The sequence below is a fragment of the Stenella coeruleoalba genome, assembly GCF_951394435.1.
Source record: "Stenella coeruleoalba genome assembly, chromosome: 2".
NCBI lineage: Eukaryota > Metazoa > Chordata > Mammalia > Artiodactyla > Delphinidae > Stenella > Stenella coeruleoalba.
In genome coordinates this window covers 65,017,687-65,040,505 of record NC_137147.1, presented here as the reverse complement: position 1 = coordinate 65,040,505, position 22,819 = coordinate 65,017,687, and the positions used below count along the sequence as shown (strand labels likewise).

The following is a 22,819-nucleotide window of genomic DNA, read 5'->3' as shown; positions in this document are numbered from 1 at the left end:
CCCCAATGATGAATATACTTTCTCAAGCAAGTTTAAAGAAGAAAATTTCAGTTTTTGAATGTGAGAGTTGTATTTCACCGAAGTGTGAGGTACTGAATGCCGTCTCCACCCGTACTCCAGAAGCTTAATGCAGTAACCTAAACTCGTGCTATAGGAAATGAATTACAGAAGCAATCTACCCTAATTTGTTAACTTATTCAAATAACAGTTATTACACTTAACTATGCTAAAGATTATCTTTTTTGTGGCAGATTGTTTATTTTTTGATGAGCCTAATTACTGATTTTCTAAAAGTAATTTACATTTATTACAAATACATCTTTTAAAATGTGACAGATAAATGTTGTTCCCATAATGTATTATGAAAAAAGTTACTATTTAAAAACACATTATTTAGTTTGAAAGATGAATGGCAAACATCATTACTTTTTTTCCTGCAACACCTGTGCCCTCAGCTCATTAAAATGTGTGATTCTGTGTGGAGCTGCTAGAAATGGGGAGTGAGGGGGGGAATCTATACCATATATATACCCTAAAAATAAACTCAGTATGCAAAATTGAAGAAAAGCATCCTACTTACTAATATAGCTCAACTAATCTGTGTTTCAGACTCTATTTACAATTGGTTGCAAGGGAGAACAAAAGTAGGAGAGAGAGAAATGTATTTTCTGTGAAACATGTCCACCCTATAACCACATTCTCTATCAGTATGCTGTAAAACTGACCATTAAGGAAGAACAACTGCGATTCCATAAGCTGCTTCAAAACAAGTTCTATGAGAACCAATTGTACCGCCGGCTCTGCTAACCTCCGCAAAAGGGCCGGTAGAGCCTGGCTGATTTCTGTTTTCTGAAAGGGGATCAAGGCTTGAAAGCAACACCACTCTGAGCACGACATCATGTGACTGTGACCCTCAAGTCACCAGTCATGCTGAGATCTGGTCTCAAGAAGCTCTGGCACTGGAGAAGCCTATGGGGTGCACTCCTCCCTTTTTGATGCTCCGGGGATTTCTTCTCTCCCCTACACAGATATAGAATTGGAATGAAATGTAATGACTCACAGCTCCATCTTTAGACTCAGGGATGGGAATATGCTGATGGATCTGTGTAATCCTCACGTTTTACAGGCATGCACAGTGTAAAACTATAAGCCAGCCCACTTTCCATTTAGCCATATTTTGTGGGACCCTGTGGTTCGATGCCTGGCTGATCTCAGGCAATAGGAGAAGCAGCCTGATTTTACTTCTGCAGAACTCACATCGCCCCCCAGTGACTTGTTATCAGCCTGAGGCCATTTAGGTAGCCATATTTACTGGGCCTATTCAGTTTTTCCAGTATCATGTAGACAAACATCTGGATGCCTAAACTTTTCAGCAGTCATTAACACTGGACACCTGGTGTAAATATTTACATATTGTTAAAATACTACCAACCAGGACAAGTTATTTTATCTCAAAATGCTGACATGCCTTCTGTGTTAAATGTCAGGAATACATAGTAAAATTATTTGGTAAATAAGAGGTTTCATGTCTATAAAAGCTTAACTGTTGTCATTGTTCTTCCTATAAGAAAAAGCTCTACTTTTTTAAGCCATTTGAAAACCATCAGTTGGGGTGCTCTTTTTATCAGGAAAATAAAGTTCACCAAATTCAGTTTGCTTTTTTTTCCCCAGAAATAAGTTCTCAGATGATGAAATTATTGTAATGCCTTCTAGAAGAGCTATAACTTAAAATAGCAGTTCCAGTCTGCTATTTTTTTTTTCAAAATTTTTGGAACACGTTATTCATTTACTGTGTTCTAATCAAAAACCCACTGAAACTGAGAAATTTTAACACGATCTAACACAGTATGCATTTGCACTGATTTCCGGGTACACTGCTGTGCTTTTCACTATTTTCATATATGTGTCATGTTTCTACAAAAATAGAGAGGTCAGTTACAGCAAATCACATCAAAGGAAAGGTAACTGGATACATCCAGATATTTCTGCCTAATTTTGAGGAAGCATATAATGTTTTTCTGGGGAGCCTCCTAGGACCTGCCTAAGAGATGTACTTTGCACTAATCTTTTTGCTGTATTCTGATAGTTATTTCTTCATAATCCTCATCATAAGCCTCTGATCTTTGGTGAATGATTTAACCGTAAACTTCAGGCTGGATAAATCCTGTGGTACAAAAATTGAACTCATCACATTCAGCCAGCATATACACTTTTTTTCCTTTCGGTTTGCTCTGCTCTTTGGGCTTGTTTTAGTGTGTGGGGGTACTGTATTTACTTAGGATGTATATATTTCCTTCAGAACTTTTTAGCTCTATTGCCTTTCCTACTTTATTGGTCTGCAAAGAGCTGGCCTATAGATTTTACATTTTAGGCAATCACTTGTATTCGTACATGCTCAAGTATACACATACACAGTAAAAAGTGCTGCCGCTCAGTTTTTACAAACTGGCAAAGCTGTAAAAGCAAACGTTTCTCATGTACACAACACATTCTTATTCTATTAATTGGATTGACATTAAGTGTTTAACGTGACCCAAAGCTGACCAAGCAAGTTTAAGAAACTACTCTTGGTGATAGAGTATTAATTTTTCACTAAACAACATAGGTGTACTCTTAGCATATTTACCTTTAAAATCACTTTAATAAATCAAGGTCTTGGTGGATGTGAAGTGTTTTCTAGTTATCTAGCACTTCTGAATAATGAGCCCTGCCCTGCCAAATAACAAAGATTTTATTGGGCATCACCCATCTCTCTGTCTCTCTCACACACACACACACACACACACAGCCCAGATCTTTGTCTCAACCAGTTTGTCCTGCCCCTTTCCACGTGGGCCAAGTTGAAAGTCTTGATTATGCAGAGGAATTTAAATACCATCATTTAGTGAGACCGTATTTGCCTCACCTAAGGATTCCCTACTCAGTGGCCAGATTTCAAATGAGTCGTGTCCTCAGCATTTGAACAATGCACCATGCTTTCTTGAGTTACTGCGTTATTTTACTGTACCAAATTTCGTCCCGCCTGTTCCTGTCTGTCTCTCCCTGTTTTTGATAATTTGCCTTCTCTCCCCAACATCCTGTGGCTTCAGCCAAACCACATTTGCTCAAGTTTTTCTGGCTCTTAAACAGGTTGCAAGGTTATAGAGAAAGAGAGAGCAAGACAGAAAGAATGAGAACATTTACTTCTAGAAGGACAGGAAAGCAACCTGACATCAGACATCAGACTTCAGAACTCAGTTTAAACCCATACAAGCAAAAGCCTTGCTATATTTGAGAGCTGGTCAGAGGACCTAACGTAATTGTACCCTGCATTGCCTAAACCTGGAATTTAATTGTTCTTCACACTCGACAGGTTGCTTTTAGCTACTCAGAAATATGAAGAACCAATTGAGTTTGTAACAAATTTGTATCTGAGCCATCAGATGTACAGAAATAATTGAATCATTCTCATTTGCACAATGCTGTCTGTGCTTTAAATGAAATGCATTCCTATTTGAGCTAGAAGCCCCAGTTGTATCCTTTTATAGACAAGGGACTGAAGCATTTGGGATTATCACAGTTATGAATATTTCCCCATTATAAAATAATGGAATTGTTCAGTTCCACTGTCACACATATAGTGATTGAAGGAAAGGTTAAACCCGAGGGTCAAGGCTCCCAGGTTGTGAATCACTGTTGATACTTTTCTGCATCACTTGGCATTGGCAGCCTCACATTTTCATATTGATTTGAGGCTTCTTGAGTGTTCAAAACGGAGTTCACAAGCAAAAGAGTAGGTGAGATCCAGAGAAAAGATCAAACTTGATGATTTTTCTTTTCTTTAAAACCATGTCTTTTTAAAATATATATATTTTTTTCACATTGATTCTGAAGCATTTGGGCTATCAAAATCACTAAAATCACTATATTTTATGTATCCTTTTATTTCAGAACATTAGCAAGTAGTTCTAAATGGCAGCCTTCATTGTTCTTCAAAGGGGCTCAGTTTTGCAAATGAAACAGACACTTCTGAAATCTTCTCTTGTCACTTTTGTGTTTCTTGTAGGTAAGCCTGGCTGCAACTCAGGGGTGGCCTCATATTTCCGCCCTGGGCTGGTCTCTGGTTCCATCGCGTCACTGCCATTTGTTACACTGACCTCTCCCAAGATGAATCTTTCTTCCGAATGCGGTTGTCCACATGAGCCTTGTGATCTGGATGTGTGCACTGGTTCTCTTTAGGTGGTTGTCTTTGAAGTTCAGCAAAGCTGCTTGTTCTCCCATGGATTCCTGTCCCAAGCTACCTCTACCGACCCCACCTCTCCAGAGAGACTTTTCAGTTTGCCTTCTCCCCTCCCCATCTACTCTCTAAAATTCTGGAGTTCACCAAATTGATGGTCCATTAAATTCACCTGTCTGGAATGCCCCCCCACCCCCCCGCTGGTACTTGACCAATTTCACGTTTCAGTCTGGATTTTTTTATGGTATGATGCCTATGTTCATGGAAAGAGGTTTACGTAAAAGGCCAACATTTGATTTGATTGCAGCATAGGGAAGAAACACTGGCCCTTCTTTCAAAATTAAGCAACTTTTAAAAGCGCCATTTTATTTATTTCCTTTTAAAAATAATAATCTATGCAGCACTTCAGGAAACAACTATATGGTGTTGTATATTATAAACTGGTGACATTCTACTATTAAATTATGTACAACATTTTTGTTTTTTATGCTTCTTGAGGTGGCAATGAGAAAAAAGTTTTTTAAAAAAGTGTGCCTTGCTGTATTTCTTATACCATTTATTAAAAAGCTGCTTTCACGGTAAAATTATGTTGGTTTGAAAGGAGGAAATAGCAAGGTTAAGATGTGTGAATAATTTCTGTATATATGTATAACCAAGTACAAACACTGATGTATAATGACAGTATAAAATGCTTTCATTTTTGTGATGTCTAGTGATGTGGAAAATATAAGCCTTAAATCCATTAGATTGCATGGTAATTAAAATTGGCATAATAAACATAGTTTATTGGGGGAAAAGGAAAATTAGTGATCTCTTCTACCTGTGTTCTTTACCAAATTATTGCATCTGGTTCTGGAAAAATGTGACATGTAGCAGCTTCCAAAATATCCATATTGTATAAGAGACTTAAAATTACTTAAACTACACATGATGCTGTCACAATTTCCAAAATCTTTCTGGTAACTATAAAGATCTTGGAACGCAAATGATTAAATGCCAGTTCCCCTAAACCAATAAAAATTTATCCTAGATATTTTATTTCTACTTATCATTAATGGTTTAGTGTTGGGTTTCAGGATACCTAGTATATCTTGTATTTATTTTATATAATTATTTTGAATGGGTTTGATGGAAAGATGGTAGAGAAGTATAAAAAAGTTGATTATTTTTTGATTTAGACTATAAATTTCAGGTGTATTTATTTTGTGTAAAAGAAATTAGCTAAGAAATATTCCATTTAGTCTTTATTGCTCTTGTTAAATGTAGTTTTGAATTTATATCCTAATACCTACTAAAGTGCCTGACACACAGTAGGTACTGAATAAAAACTTGCTGAATTGAAGTATTGAATTAGGTAATATGGATGACATTTATCTATTCATTTTGAGAAACCTACACTAAAACACTTATAAACAATTAGAAAAATGATGAAATGCAATATAAAACCATACAATATATAATCAGTTTATATCAAATTTCAAAAAGAAACAATGTAGATTCAGATAGTCACAGTAATGACAATCATTCATTCAACTGATAATTCATTAACATCTTCTACCTGCAAGGCATTGTTCTAGATGCAGGGGATGCAATGATGAACAAACAAAAGCCCTGCCCTCAGGAGGCTTACCTACATTATGGACGAGGTGAACACACAGTGAGATTCAGTAGTTGTCCTGTACATGAGGAAGAGAAGAAAGCAGTGAAAGAGGCACAAAGACAGAAACAGCAATGAAGGACAAGGAGGAAAAAAAGGGTTAAAAGAGAGCTGGAAGTTTGACAGTAGAAAATAGTGCAGCTTTATTGCAGGGATAGTAGGAGAAACAGTAAATTGTGAGACTTAATGAAAGGTCTTTTAAAATTTTAGGTTGGAGCTTTTGTACGTAATATGCTAAGTAGTAAGGAAACTTTGTATCGTCTTTGTTTTGCACCTGATTTTACTTATTATTAGAACTTTATTAGTACCACACCAAGAACATTTAAAAAATAATAGCCTATAGTTCTGCCACTTAATAACTATTTGTATTGTTATGCATCTTCTAATCTTTTCCATACATATTTCTAAATTGATGAATCATTCTAGGCTTTTTAATGGGTAGCAATTTGTTCAAAAGGGGTTTTAGGCAGACATCTAGCTGCAGTATTCAACACAGGGGAAAGAGATTAGAGGTAAATGCCTCGTTAGGGGGCAGCTGTAGAAAATAAGCTAGGCTCGAGATTATCACAGAGTACACAGGGTTAGCAGCCAGACCACAGAGAAGGAACAAATCCTGGAGTCTCTGAAATACCTAAGAGCATTCTGGAGCTCCGTTGAGGTACGGTATTACTTTATATACTGAGACAACCTAAATTTTCCTTGCGTAGTAATTAACAATGCCAAGTTTAAGTCTATTGGTAAAACATTTGAAGAGCAAACTGACCGAGATGTTCTATTTACCTGTTGTGTGCTCATTGAAGACTTTGAGGTATTGAAAATATGTGTTTTTTAATTATCTGCTTAGTATTAACACCAAATTTGTAGCATGACTTTCCGGTTTATTGAACAGTGCTTTTTCAGGCTGGAAGTGATGGAATAGCCTCACTCCTTCACTCTAGGTAGGCACGACACCCCTGCCCCCCACCAGGCAGCCTTGAAAACGGTCGCACCAACTCTGCCTACACACTTTCAGTGACAGTGGTTCATTGTCTGTCAAGGCAAGCTGTCCCGCCGTTGGATGCGTCTCTTTGTTAGAAAGTTATTTCTTAGGTTGCTAAAATCTGCATAGTTCTGCTTTCCCCTCGCCTTTAGTTTTGCTCAGTGGTCCTAGTTCTGTCCTGATGAGCCGCTCAGAGTATTTCTGCTCCTTTCTCCTGGCAACCCTGAAGAGAGAGACCAGTTAGTCATCCTCTCCCAGCTGCTGTGATTTCTGTTCTTCGGTTCCCTCCACCACCCTTCATTTGTCATGATTTTCAGATCCATTTAAACCTGACTGAATGTTAAGAGGCAGTATCCTTGAAACTGAGGAACTGTCTTGCCCATCATACATGTAGAAAAATATCCGAACATTTAAGTGGTAAGTTTTCTCTCAGAATATATCCAAGATATATGTTTATTCTATTATTGTAAATTTCAATAAATAAATAAATAAGTAAATAAATAAGAATTCATTACTTCCTTCAGTGGCCCAGTCCAGTGCCGGAGTCATGTTGAATCCTTTCCTTACGTCCAATCTGAACCTAACCTGTTTCCATATAAAGCAGGGTCCCCCCCACTCCATTTATTCATCCAGTCATTCAACAACATTCATTCATTGACTGGCTACGTGTGTGAGGCAATGTGTTTGGCGTTAGAGGTACAAAGGCAACTAAAACACGGTTTCTGTCTACAAAGGGTTTACAGTTTTTTTGTGAAAGTACCTTTCATGTCCTTGAATAGGGTAATTTCTCCAAATTAAAAGAGGACTCATTTATTTTGTTTCCTATCTTGTTTCCCTACATTTTCAAAAATCTAGTGAGCAAACAATATGCAGAATTACCTGGATTTGACTACTAGAAGTGGTTTTTGTATTTGTGTTTTAATTGCAGAAAAAATATATTTCAGATTTCTGGTCACTGAATAAATATGCATCTTATGCAACAACAGAACAATCTAATTTCAGGGCTTTTGAGAAGCTTAGTTTAATAACTTTGTTGTGTTTGATTAGCCCAACTCAGGTTTTACCAATGCTGTAATTTTCCTGGGAACAAATTAGATGAAAATATCAGAACACCCTGAAATGATCCAGCTGTTTCTTATAAGTCAGATTGTTTTAATTTCTAAATGGAATTGGTATTATTTTTAGAATTTTAACAAATACTTAATTTTTCAAGTACCATATAATTCTTACCTTTCAAATTTTTCTAACTTGAACCAACTAAATTTACAGCTGTCTCTTTTTTTCTATATATTCTTTGTCCAATTTTTATTTTGAATATTTTCAGGCCTATAAAAGTTGAATGAGTAGTACAGTAATATTTGCATACTCATCACTCAGATTTATTTATTCCTAATATTTTACCACATTTGTTTCATCTCTACACACACACGCGCGCACACACACACACACACACACACTTTTGTGTGATCAAACCATTTGAAATTAAATTGCAGATGTGTAAATGCTGCGGCATGTATCACCTAAGAGCAAGGCATTATTCTACAAGTCCACAACACCATTCTCACACCCAAGAAACTTAACATTGATACAGTAATACCTGATAATACATACTCAAATGAATTTCTCCAAATGCCCCAATAGTGTCCTTTTACAGTTGTTTTTTGCTTTAATCCAGGATCCAAGCAAAGGTCACACATTACTTTTAGTTTTACTATCTTTTTAATCTTGAACAGTTTCCCTGTGCTTTTATTCTTTCTTTCTTTGGTCGTTCATAACGGACATTTCTGAAGAGCCCAGTCCAGTTTTATAGAATGACCCACAGTCTGGATGTGTTCAGTTTTCTCATTCAACTCAGGGTAAACTTTTTTGTCAAGGAGAGTACATAGGTGATGTTATGTTCAATAGCTACTCTTTAATGAAGGGCGAATGATGCACTGACATTCTTCATGTGTCTGGAAGTTCCCTGCCTACTCTTACAGCTCATGCTTCATTAGGCTAAGGCAGGGGTCAGCAAACTACAGTTTGTGAGCTAAATCTGGCCCACTGCCTGTTTGTTTGGCCTATGACCTAAGAATGGTTTTAAAATTTTTAAATGGTTGAAAAAAATCAAAAGTGTTTCATAACATGTGAAAATTACATGAAATTCAAATTTTAGTGTCCATGAATAAAGTTTTATTGGAACACAGCCACACACATTTGTTTACATATTGTCTATGGCTGCTTTTGCACTATAATTGCAGAATTAAGTAGTTGTGATGGAGACCATATGGCCTGCAAAGCCTAAGATATTTACTCTTTGGCCCGTTACAGAAAAAGTTTTCTCATCCCTGGTCTACAGTACCCTAAATTCTGACACCATTTTCTTAGAGGTAGATAGATTTTCATTTGCAAAATCAATGTAAGTTATTAGCACCTGCAATAGTTATTTTTTGCTTTCTAGATTTTATTGAGTTCTCGATTTCAGTTTCATGTGTCCTTAGTAAAATGAAGTGTGCTTTGTTTCATAAACTTAAAGATTGTTCTACATCCATAGTTGGCTTAAGGACTTAAATTTAGTTCACTTATTACAGGCTGGGTTTGATTTAAAGGGTTACTCAATTACAGACTAAGTCATTAAGTTCAATCAAAACCATCAGGAAAATTGACACAACCTAAACTCACTTCGATTCACCAGTAAACTGGAATCCCTTTTCTGAATGTTTTTCTAAAGTAGTCCAAAGAAATTTAAAACCAATCCATTTCAGAGTCAGGATTTTCAAATTTATTTTTCAACCCAAACAAAGGTGAAACCATGATCAAAGACTGTTTAAGATACACTTGCATTTCCTAAGGGCTGGTCATAAATAACAATCTGAATTTACTAAGGAAATAATTACTCACCACACACCCTGCTGTGGTCATACGTAACGACACTCTTATTGAATAGATGTTCAACGGTAACAGTCTTTCTTTACCTTTTTTTTTAAAGAACATCCATTTTTTATTTTTATTTTTTTATAAATTTATTTATTTATTTTTGGATGCATGGAGTCTTCATTGCTGCACTCAGGCTTTCTCTAGTTGTGGCGAGCGAGGGCTACTCTTCCTTGCGCTGTGCAGGCTTCTCATTGTACTGGCCTCTCTTGTTGTGGAGCACAGGCTCTAGGCACGTGGGCTTCAGTAGTTGTGGCACGTGGGCTCAGTAGTTGTGGCTCACGGGCTCTAGAGCACAGGCTCGGTAGTTGTGGTACACGGGTTTAGTTGCTCCACGGCATGTGGGATCTTCCTGGACCAGGGCTCGAACCCGTGTCCCCTACATTGGCAGGTGGATTCTTAACCACTGCGCCACCAGGGAAGTCCCTTTACTTTTTTTCTTAATTCACTTTTGACAGCACTGCCATCTCCCACTGCCATGTACCTAGAGAGGGGACAGTCAAAGACAGTGATCTTTTAGCCACTTTCTCCTTCTTAAAAAGCAACCACTGCCTTGCATATAGCAACAGCCTCTTAATTTGAGACTTGTCATGTATTTGCATTTCCAGAGTAAAATAACAAGTGACAGATGCAAGTCAGGCCCACAATGTTAAGGTTTCTCTGGCCAAGGCCTTTTGGCCAATGCCTTGAGACCATTCTGATCCTTGACTAATGGGCCCTCACCAAAACAGAAAATATGAGGACTGTTTGTACTTGTGTTTTGAAGTAAGCCAGGGCATGCGACTTCAAAGCAACTTTTCTCAGTCCCTCTTCTGTTGCAACACACACAACATGGAAGGTGTTCCCACGTGTGAGACACTTCCAACTTTTGCCAAGCATTGATTAGTAACTTCCAGTCAGGAAAGGCCGTGTCCCCTTCTCCCCAACTCATGAAGGGGATCTTAATGCAGCTGAGTGGGGTGACATTAGTCTATGTATAGCTAATTCTTTGAAGACAATCTAATTCATACTTAAACAAAAAGTGATTCCTAAATATTGGTACTTTATTATTGGTTACAAATCCCTGGTGACGTCATGTTTATGAACCACTGATATGGAGGCTTGCACTCTCTTGCTTGAAAGGAAGTGTCCCCAAACCTGGGAAAGGACTTCCAAAGAACAAGAGAATCAACACCCCTGTGTGTGGATGTACAGCCCCAGGTGCTCCGCAGCCACAAAGAACTTGTGCTTTCTGGTGAGTACGTTCTTCAAAAAATGTGAATTTAAGAGAAGTAGATGTAAAATGCAACAAAACTTGGCCTCAGACTTACATTGGTGAAATGGCTCATTTTGATGATTTAGCCTAAGTAACTTCACTCCTTGTTAACTACAGAGGCATAAGATATGGAACATCAAGATTTTCCAGATGCTCACAAAACATTTTGTGTCTCTACCACATAAGCTGCCATGTTCATGAACTTTATAGACTGTGGCATTGTTCTTTCTCCTTCTTGACCTATTTTATGTGGGAAATTTGAACTAGTATCACCAGATGTAAAATTTGGTATTTTTTCCACACCATCAAGACACATAATAATGGATTTTATTAATTTAATAAAAGGTATTACTAATTAATTACATGATTTAATAAAAACTATACTAAAGTTATTAAAACATTTATTTGTCCTTGCACTTAACCTTCCATTAAAAACAAAATCCCACCTCCCTATAAAAAAATGGGCCATTACTGGCATAAAACAAATATTATTCAGCAAAATTTATCCAAGGACTAAAATGATTAGGAACATAATGCATTAGGAACATAAAAATGCATAAGATCCTCTTTAAATCCCTATATTCCCTAACCACTGGTTTATAAAAAAATACTCTAAGGTTTATAGAATTAGTCTGGTTCTATTAGTTGATCAAGTTACTTTCACTGTCAGCAATTCAAAACAAATACTTCCCTGTGCGTGTGCATGTTTGCTTGCTTGCAAGTATGTTTCATTTATTTTAAAGTGTCTTTTTATATAGAAATCCAAGTTGCTGAATTTTATCTTGTCATTAAAATGGTGTGAAAATCAAATCAGTCTTCATATAGGTTCTCTCATCCTTGCCAATCTCAAATGACCGATGATGCTTACAGCAAGGTTTTGTAAAATACAAGCTCCTTAACTTTTCAGAAACAGGTCCTTTTTAACATGTATACCATTTGCCCCTCTTCTAGTGCTTTGTTCAGTGTTCTAAGTCTAGGATTATTCTCTTATAATATACTAATGATACAAACTATATGGAAAAATATTTTATAGAATGTAAAATTACTATTTAAAGGCTAAGAGGCATTGCTCAACGTGAATGAAATATTTAATTGCTATATTTAAAAAATAAAAGATTACAGATTCTGATTGGTTCAGAATGACTGAACATCAGAATATTCTTCTTCTTAACCTAAGGGTCTGATTTTTTAAGTTATGTATGACTTCCTGGCAACTTAACCATTTTTTTTAAAAAATGTAACCTTTGATGATTCAGCAGCATAATGATTACCAATTATTGTCCAGTATGGTAAATGTGTAAATTATAGGAAATCAGACTAAGTCAGTAAACACACTCTGGATATTATTTTTTAAATCAATCTAAATAAAAACAAAATAAATCATTATTACTTGAGTGCCCACTATGTGCCAGGCACTGTACTAATTTTATGCCTGTTTTACAATAAGGAAATTGAGGACTGGAGAGGTAGGTGAGGGGCTGTACCCTGCAGACCTGCAAGCCCTGTACTTGCCCAGCCTCAAGACCAAGGGAAGAGACCGGCGTCAGTGACAGAGACATAACTGGTTTAATGGATGGAGGAGCTTACACATCTAAAGCAAAATCCTGTAGCAACACCCCACTGCATGCAGCAGGAGGTGGGCAGGATATGGCAGTAATCTTTGCTACCAGGGGAAGAGGGAGAGTACCAGTTATAGGGGGAAATGACATCAAGTTGGCTCATCGGTTGCCAGGGAAACCCCAGAGGGGCGCACCCCTCACAGCCCCTGTGATAAACCAACATAGTGGAGATAGTCCTGATCTAAAAATTAGAATAATTGCTAGCTGGGGCCAAGGGCAAGTACACAGGCATTTCCTGATTAGGCTCTATGATTGAGAAGGAAGGTCAGTCAGGTGAGTAAGGTATAGGTGAGGCAGGGACTGGTCGAGCAGGGGATGTACAGAGAGCAAAGAGAACGGCCACCTTGGGTGTCCTGACCATACAGCAGGCTAGTTATTACTTGTTTCCTTTTCATAAAGGCAGAGTGTGTGTGGAGGAAAAAAGCTATTTCAGAAACTCATTTCCCATCCTAGATAAATAAGGATTTATTTTACAGAGTTCACTTAACATCCATACGTATATTACTAAATTTCCTGTCTATATTATATATTGAACATATAACTCATGCCAATACTGAAGAAAGGACTTTTCGTTTTTAAAAGTATTTCTTACAAAAATTCGATATGAAGAAATGATAGCTAAATTAGCACTTGAAAAAGGCAAAAGAAAATTATATACTGTATATAATTATGCCTTATTATGACCTCTGCACATTTTCTAGAAAAGTTAGGCATTAAAAACACACACAACAGGAACACCTTAAAGGTCAGAGCCTGATGAAAGAAAAATGCAATAGTTAATTATGAAGGATGAGATTAATGTTCTAGTAGGAACGTACATTTTTGCTTGAGAATACTTAAAATATGCAATTTCCCTTTCATGTATTTTGTTTCATATCTGAAAGAGGTGATGGAGAGAGAAAATTCAAAGTATAAGTATAAATTAAATTTTAATTTAATGAAATGAAAATGTGGGCTTTTTATCTGATTTTTCTTCACTTAGGTCTTTTTGCCCCTAAAGGTAATAGTTTTAAGAGTAAATACTGAGGTTTCAGTTTGTAAAAAATTTATCTCAAAATTTCTCATTATCTTCAAAAGATATTTTCTAAGATGGCAGAATTCCTGGATCATATTTGCTGAGTTTCACACTGGCAACACACCTAACTATACACATTTTCCCCCCACATGTTTATTGGAGTATAATCGCTTTACAATATTGTGTTAGTTTCTGCTGTACAACAAAGTGAATCAGCTATATATATACATATATCCCCATATCCCCTCCATCTTGAGCCTCCCTCCCACCCTCCCTATCCCATCCCTCCAGGTCATCACAAAGCATCGAATTGATCTCCCTGTGTTATGCAGCAGCTTCCCACTAGCCATCCATTTTACATTTGGTGGTGTATATATGTCAATGCTATTCTCTCACTTCATCCCACTTTCCCCTTTCCCCACTGAGTCTTCAAGTCCGTTCTCTATGTCTGCATCTTTATTCCTATCCTGCCACTAGGTTCATCAGTTCTGCTCTTTCAGATTCTATATATATGCGTTAGCATACGGTATTTGTTTTTCTCTTTCTGACTTACTTGACTCTGTATGACAGACTCTAGGTCCATCCACCTCACTACAAATAACTCAATTTCATTCCTTTTTATGGTTGAGTAATATTCCATTGTATATATGTGCCATATCTTCTTTATCCATTCATCTGTTGATGGACACTTGGATTGCTTCCATGTCCTAGCTATTGTAAATAGTGCTGCAATGAACATTGTGGTGTATGACTCTTTTCGAATTATGGTTTTCTCTGGGTATATGCCCAATAGTGGGATTGCTAGATCATATGGTAATTCTATTTTTCATTTTTTAAGGAACCTCCATACTGTTCTTCATAGTGGTTGTATCAATTTACATTCCCACCATAGTGCAGGAGGGTTCCCTTTTCTACACACCCTCTCCAGCATTTATCGTTTCTAGATTTTTTGATTTTGGCCATTCTAACTGGTGGGAGGTGATACCTCACTGTGGTTTTGATTTGCATTTTTCTAATGATTAGTGATGTTGAGTATCCTTTCATGTATTTGTTGGCCATCTTGTATGTCTTCTTTGGAGAAATGTCTATTTAGGTCTTCCATGCATTTTTGCTTCTTTTTTTTTGATATGGAGCTGCATGAGTTGCTTGTACGTTTTGGAGATTAATCCTTTGTCAGTTGCTTCATTTGCAAATATTTTCTCCCATTCTGAGAGTTGTCTTTTCATCTTGTTTATGGTTTCCTTTACTGTGCCAAAGCTTTTAAGTTTCATTAGGTCCCATTTGTTTATTGTTTTTATTTCCATTCCTCTAGGAGGTGAGTCAGAAAGGATTTGCTGTGACTTATGTCATAGAGTGTTCTGCCTATGTTTTCCTCTAAGAGTTTTATAGTGTCTGGCCTTACATTTAGGTCTTTGATCCATTTTGAGTTTACTTCTGTGTATGGTGTTAGGGAGTGTTCTAATTTCATTCTTTTACATGTAGCTGTCTAGTTTTCCCAGCACCACTTATTGAAGAGGCTGTCTTTTCTCCATTGTGTATTCTTGCCTCCTTTGTCAAAGATAAGGTGACCATATGTGCATGGGTTTATCTCTGGGCTTTCTATCCTGTTCTGCTGATCTATATTTCTGTTTTTGTGCCAGTACCGTACTGTCTTGATTACTGTAGCTTTCTAGTATAGTCTGAAGTCAGGGAGTCTGATTCTTCCAGCTCCATTTTTCTTTCTCAAGATTGCTTTGGCTATTCGGGGTCTTTTGTGTTTCCATAAAAATTGTAAAATTTCTTGTTCTAGTTCTGTGAAAAATGCCATTGGTAGTTTGATAGGGATTGTATTGAACCTGTAGATTGCTTTGGGTAGTATAGTCATTTTCATAATATTGATTCTTCTAATCCAGGAGCATGGTATATCTCTCCATCTGTCATCTTTGATTTCTTTCATCAGTGTTTTATGGTTTTCTGCATACAGGTCTTTTGTCTCCTTAGGTAGGTTTAATCCTTGGTATTTTATTCTTTTTGTTGCGATGGTAAATGGGATTGTTTCCTTAATTTCTCTTTCTGATCTTTTGTTGTTAGTGTATAGGAATGCAAGAGATTTCTGTGCAAAGAGATTTTGTATCCTGCAAACTTACCAAATTCATTGATTAGTTCTAGTAGTTTTCTGGTGGTATCTTTAGGATTTTCTATGTATAGGACCATGTCATCTGCAAACAGTGACAGTTTTACTTCTTCTTTTCCAATTTGTTTTCCTTTTATTTATTTTTCTTCTCTGATTGCCATGGCTACAACTTCCAATACTATGTTGAATAATAGTGGCAAGGGTGGACCTCATTGTCTTGTTTCTGATTTTAGAAAATGCTTTCAGTTTTTCATCACTGAGAATGATTGCTGTGGGTTTGTCATATATGACTTTTATTATGTTGAAGTAGGTTCCCTCTGTGCCCACTTTCTTAAGAGTTTTTATCATAAATGGGTGTTGAATTTTGTCAAAAGCTTTTGCTGCATCTATTGTGATGATCATATGGTTTCTATTCTTTAATTTGTTAATGTAGTGTATCACATTGATTGTTTTGCATATATTGAAGAATCTTTACATCCCTGGGATAAATACCAGTTGATCATGGTGTATGATCTTTTAAATGTGTCATTAGATTCTGCTTGCTAGTATTTTGTTGAGGATTTTTGCGTCTATGTTTATCAGTGATATTGTTCTGTAATTTTCTTTCTTTGTGATATCCTTTAACTGGTTTTGGTATCAGGATGATCGTGACCTCATAGAATGAGTTTGGGAGTATTCCTCCCTCTGCAATTTTTTGGAAGAGTTTGAGAATGATAGGTGTTAACTCTTCTCTAATTGTTTGACAGAATTCGCCTGTGAAGCCTTCTGGTCCTGGACTTTTGTTTGTTGGAAGATTTTAAATTACAATTTCAATTTCATTACCTCTGATTTATCTGCTTATATTTTCTAATTCTTCCTGGTTCAATCTTAGAAAGTTGTACCTTTCCAAGAATTTGTCCATTTCCTCTGGGTTGTCAATTTTATTGGCATATAGTTGTTTGTAGTAGTCTCTTATGATCCTTTGTGTTTCTGCAGTGTCAGTTGTGATTTCTCCTTTTTCATTTCTAATTTTAGTGATTTGTGTCCTCTACCTTTTTTTCTTGATGTGTCTGGCTAAGGGTTTATCGATTTTGTTTATCTTCTCACAGAACCAGCTTTTAGTTTTATTGATCTTTGCTATTGTTTTCTTTGTTTCTATTTCATTTATTTCTGCTCTGATCTTTACGACTTCTTTCCTTCTACTAACTTTGGGGTTTTGTTCTTTTTCTAGTCGCTTTAGTTGTAAGGTTAGATTGTTTGAGATTTTTCTTGCTTCTTGATGTGAGTTTGAATTGCTATAAACTTCCCTCTTAGAACTGCTTTTGCTGCATCCCATATGTTTTGGATCATCTTGTTTTTGTTGTCATTTGTTTCTAGGTAATTTTTTTTAAATTTCTTCTTTGATTTCTTCAGTGATCTCTTGGTTATTTAGAAGCACAGTCTTTAGCCTCCATGTATTTGCTTTTTTTAACAGTTTTTTTCCCTGTGATTGATTTCTAATCTCATAGGGCTTTGGTTGGAAAAGATGCTTGAAAAGATTTCAATTTTTTAAAATTTTACAAGGCTTGATTTGAGACCCAAGATGTGATGTATTCTGAAGAACGTTCCATGTGCACTTGAGAAGAAAGTGTATTCTTCTGCTTTTGGGTGGAATATCCTAAAAATATCAATTAGGTCTATCTGGTCTATTGTGTCATTTAAAGATTGTGTTTATTTATTTTCTGTCTGGATGATCTGTCTGTTGGTATAAGTAGGGTGTTAAAGTCCCCCACTATTATTGTATTACTGTCAATTTCTCCTTTATGGCTGTTAGCAGTTGCCTTATGTATTGAGGTGCTCCTGTGTAGAGTGCACAAATATTTATAATTGTTATGTTTTCTTCTTGGATTGATCCATTGATCATTATGTAGTGTCCTTCCTTATCTTTTGTAACAGTCTTTACTCTGAAGTCTATTTTATCTGATATGAGTATTGCTACTCCAGCTTTCTGTGATTCCATTTGCATGGAATATCTTTTTCCATCCCCTCACTTTCAGTCTGTATGTGTCCCTAGGTCTGAAGTGGGCTTCCTGTAGACAGTGTATATAAGGGTCTTGTTTCTGTATCCATTCAGCCAGTCTGTGTCTTTTGATTGGAGCATTTAATCCATTCACATTCAAGGTGGTTATTGATATGTATGTTCCTATTACCATTTTCGTAATTGTTTTGGGTTTGTTTTTCTGGGTCTTTTTCTTCTCTTGTGTTTCATGCTTAGAGAAGTTCCTTTAGCATTTTTGTAAAGCTGGTTTGGTGGTACTGAATTCTCTTAGCTTTTGTTTGTCTGTAAAACTTTTGATTTCTCTGTGGAATCTAAATGAGATCCTTTCTGGGTAGAGTAATCTTGGTTGTAGGTTTTTCCCTTTCATCACTTTAAGTATATCATGCCACTCCCTTCTGGCCTGTAGAGTTTCTGCTGAGAAATCAGCTGATAACTTTATGAGGATTCCCTTGTATGTTATTTTTTGCTTTTCACTTGCTGCTTTTAATATTTTTTTCTTTGAATTTATTTTTTGTTTGTTTGATTAATATGTGTCTTGGTGTGTTTTTCCTAGGGTTTAGCCTGTATGGGACTCTGCAGTTCCTGGACTTAAGTGGCTCTTCCCTTTCCCATGTTAGGGAAGTTTTCAACTATAATCTCTTCAAATATTTTCTCAGACACTTTCTTTTTCTCTTCTTCTTCTGGTAGCCCTATAATTCGAATGTTGGTATATTTAATGTTGTCCCAGAGGTCTCTGAGACTGTCCTCAAATCTTTTCATTCTTTTCTCTTTATCCTTCTCCATGGCAGTTATTTCCACCATGTTATCTTCCAGCTAACTTATCCGTTCTTCTGCCTCAGTTATTCTGCTATTGATTCCTTCTAGAGTATTTTTAATTTCAGTTATTTGTTGTTCATCACTGTTTGTTTGCTCTTTAGTTCTTCGAGTCCTTGTTAAATGTTTCTTGTATTTTCTCCATTCTGTTTCTGAGGTTTTGGATCATCTTTACTATCATTACTCTGAATTCTTTTGCAGGTAGGTTGCCTATTTTGTCTTCATTTATTTGGTCTTGTAGGTTTTTACCTTGCTCCTTCGTCTGTAACATATTTTTTTGTCATTTCATTATTTTTTGATGGGTGAGGCTGTATTCCTGTCTTACTTGTTGTTTGGCCTGAGACATCCAGCACTGGAATTTGCAGGCAGTTAGGTAGAGCCAGGTCTTGGTGCCAAGATGAGGACCTCCGAGAGGCCTCACTCCGATTAATATTCCTTAAGGTTCTCTGTTAGCCCAGTGGTTTGGACTCAGTGCTCCCACCACAGGAGCTCAGGCCTGACCCCCAGCCTGGGAACCAAGATCCCGCAAGCTGTGCGATGTGGCAAAAGAAAAGAAAAAATGTAGCAGTACAATAACAAAGCATAAAAAATAAAATTAGAAAGATAAATAATATATTAGGAAAAATATATATAATTGAAACAACTGCAACAAGGTAAAACAAAACCACAACAGAAAAAAGAAAGAAGAAAAACCAAAAGAGAACAAGCCAAAAGGAGCAGAATGATAACAAAGTATAAAGAATAAAATAAAATTAGAAAAATAAAAGATTTATTAGAAAAAATAAAAAGATAAATGAATCAACAACAACAAGGTAAAACAGAACCCCAACCTAAAAGAAGAAGAAAAAAAAAGGCCAGAAAAGCCTTAGCTATGGGGGTGGAGCTTAGACAGGGGTGGAATTTAGGTTTAGGGTGGGGTGGGGCCTATGTGAGGTGATGTTCAACTGTGGGATGGGGCCTAGGCTTAGGATCTGCATGGAAGGGGAGAGGCAGCATGTCCAGAGGGGGACCTCCAGAGTGTGGAGTTTAGAGTTTCAAGGTAAGGCCCTGGATGAGGGTGTGTGGGTGGGGTTTAGGCCCAGCGTGGTTGGAGGGCTTCTCCCAGTGCTGCGTGTAGAGGTGGGGCCCTGGGTGAGGGTGTAGGGGTGGGGTTTGGGTTCTGTACAGCAGGAGGGAGGCTCTAAGGGCAGAGGATTAGGCCAGGGATCCCAACAGGCTCCATGGTGCCCAAGAGGGCAGGGAAAGTGCTGGCCGTGCTCCCTTCCATTCCTCTGCGCCACCCCCCTACCCAGGGTCTCCCGCATCACTGCTGGACCCCTAACCATGGTTGGGTCCTGCTGGATGTAGGAACTCCTCCCCTCCCCCAGCTGCCCCTCAGGGGTGCCAGTCCTGTAGGTCCAGCCTTTACTTTCGCTCCCCTTCCCTCCCTCCCATTCCATCAGGACCCATGCAGCTGGAGGGGGCCTCAGTGGTAGAGGATCAGGCACAGGATCTCAGCAGGCTCCCTGTGGCCCAAGTAGGCAGGGGAAATGCTGGCCATGCTCCCTTTTGATCCTCTGCCCTCCCAGTGGTCACCCCTTACCCCTGCATGGCGTGGGACCCCTTCCCCTCCCCCAGCCACCCATCAGGGGTGCCAGTCCTGTCCCGTCTCCACTTCTCCTCCCCACTCACTCCCCCACACGTCCTACCCAGTCGCTGGGGGTTCCTCCCATCCCCTTAGGTGCCCATGGACCCCCACCCGTGCCTGGTAGGTGGCCTAGTTGTGCAGAGACGAATTCAGCGTCTCCTAATCCTGACTCCACCCCTATACACATTTAAAATAACAACAAATGACAACTTTTAAAGTTTTATTAGGAAATAAGTTCAGATTTACAAATTATTACAAAAATAAAAATAGTGCAATAGTGTACCTATTGTTAATATAGGTACACTACATTGTTAATAGTGTACCTATTGTTAATATCTCAACCCATTTGCTTTATCTTTCTACCTACCCAACCATATGGCTTTTTATCTGAGCCATTTGAAAATAAATTATATACATCATGGCCTTTTATCCCTAAATATTTTATTATATATTTCTTTACAAGGATATAGGTGAGTTCTCTTAAATAATCATAGTGCAGTTGTCAACCTGGTAAATTTACATTGATATATTTATGGATATAAATATAAAATATATGAAGCCTTTTTATTTGATCTACCTTTCACATTCCAATTTTGTAAATTTCCTTAATAATACCCCTTATTGCACTTTTCCCCTCTTCAGTACACAATTTAAGTCTTGAATTTAGTTGTCATGTCTCTTTAATCTCCTTCAACCTGGAAACATTTCCCCAGCCTTTCTTTGTCTTTTTATGACATTGGCGATTTTGAAGAATAGATTCCCCCTTTTTAAAATAGATTATTCTGGGACCTCTCTGGCAGTCCAGTGGTTAAGACTTCACCTTCTAATGCAGGGGGTGCAGGTTTGATCCCTGGTCAGGGAGTTAGGATCCCACATGCCTCATGGCCAAAAAACCAAAACATAAAGCAGAAGCAATGTTGTAACAAGTTCAATAAAGACTTTTAAAAAAATGGTCCACATAAAAAAAATCTTAAAAAAATAATAATATAAAATAGATTATTCCTCATTTTGTGTGTGATCTTTCCTTGTGATTGAATTAAAGTTATGCATTCTCAACAAGAATATTGCATAGGTGATTTTCTGTCCTCAGGATATCATATGTAGAGACACACAGTGTTCATCTGCCCCCCATTAGTGATGTTAATTTTGGTCATTTTATGGAGAAACACTTTAAAACCATGCAAATATCCTGAACCTCCTCAAAAATTTCCCTTTATTTAGCATCCATTGATAATTCTTGTCTGGTCCAATCCTTACCAAGATGGTTGCAAAATTGTGATTTTCCAACTCTACCACTCTCTTCACACTTACCAGGTGGCCCTTGGTATTTCACCACAATAAGATCTCTCCTTTCTCCCCTACTTATCTATTTATCATAAGTATGAATTCATGAATTTCTTTTTTCCCAATTATTTATAATTCATTACTATACTCAGATTATTTTGGTATAGAAATTGTCCCAGGTTTGGCTAGTGGGAGCCTCTTCAATCTAGCTCTTCAATTCTTATGACATCTTTTAAACAATCCCTTACTTTCTGGTATAACAAGGTGTTCCAGTCTTACCTTGTACCTACCTGCCCAAATTCTTTATCAGCCATTTCTCTGCAGAGCCTTGGTTCTTTTTAGTAGGGGTTGGCATTAGAGACCAAGATCTAGAGTGGTAGGTGTGCTTAGGGCTATTGAGGTGTTTTTGCTTTTTTGACTCTTCAGCCAACAAAGATAGGAAATACACAAGTGTGTATATACATATATGTACACGTATATGTGCAAAGGCATATTCATATGTACAGATGTATACATGCACATACAAACATGCATATACATATACATAGACTTATTATAGAAATCAGGAGTTTGTACCAGTTCCTCCAATTTCAATCCATCCCACAGATTCTTTCTTGACTTCTCTCATTCCATATTCGTATTTCCCTTCTTCCACCATGACAACCCTGGATACCCACAACATTAACACATTTACTCATTTGCTGAATAATATAATACATTTTAAATGGTTTCAGAATTGCATCAGAACTATTATAATAAACAAATCTGCTAAAAAGAGTTCAGAATTCATTTGCAGTTTCCCCATCCCCACATTCTCTTTCCCAACTCTGCTCAAGACTGAGGGTGTATGATCAAATACTGTGTTCTAAAGTTACGTTGTTATTAAGTTATCGGTCCCTTTCTCATCCTCCCTTCCTGCCTCCCTTCGTTTCTTCCTTCTTTCTTTCCCTTCTTTCTTTATTATTTCCCTTCCATTATGACATTCATTTAGAACAAAATTAAGTTCATTGTTTCCATTTCCTTTCAGTTTTAGGTTATTTTCTTCTTCCCTCCAACTCTTATTAACTTAATTGTATTTTTATATATGTAGAATATTAACATGCTTTCCAAAGTGAAAACTACACAAAAGGTATATTCAAACAGTGTCACTCCTTCCTCTAGCTCATCAACCTCGATTCCCCTCAGGCCTTGTAAGTCCAAAGTTCCAGTGTCTTCTGGCTTATTTTTCCTCTGCTTCTTTCTGTAGTAATAAGCAGATATACTAATATGTTTTTATTTTCCTTTCTTTCTAGCACAAAAGGTGGCATACCA

General features: G+C 37.2%; 1 protein-coding gene across 7 annotated transcripts in view; it reads left to right on the top strand.

Annotated features, from left to right (window-relative positions):
- The window catches only part of AKAP6 (A-kinase anchoring protein 6), a 598,487-nt gene extending 587,523 nt beyond the window's left edge, over nt 1–10,964 (top strand). For 6 of the 7 annotated variants that reach the window (XM_079913691.1, XM_079913693.1, XM_079913688.1 and 3 more), the window contains one exon: nt 4,046–7,361. The gene's annotated coding sequence lies outside the window, so the exon portion shown is untranslated. Of the gene's footprint in view, nt 1–4,045; nt 7,362–10,887 lie in introns of those variants that run through there. The other variant, XR_013827168.1, reaches the window with a different exon arrangement.
- Nucleotides 10,965–22,819: the final 11,855 nt, after the last annotated feature.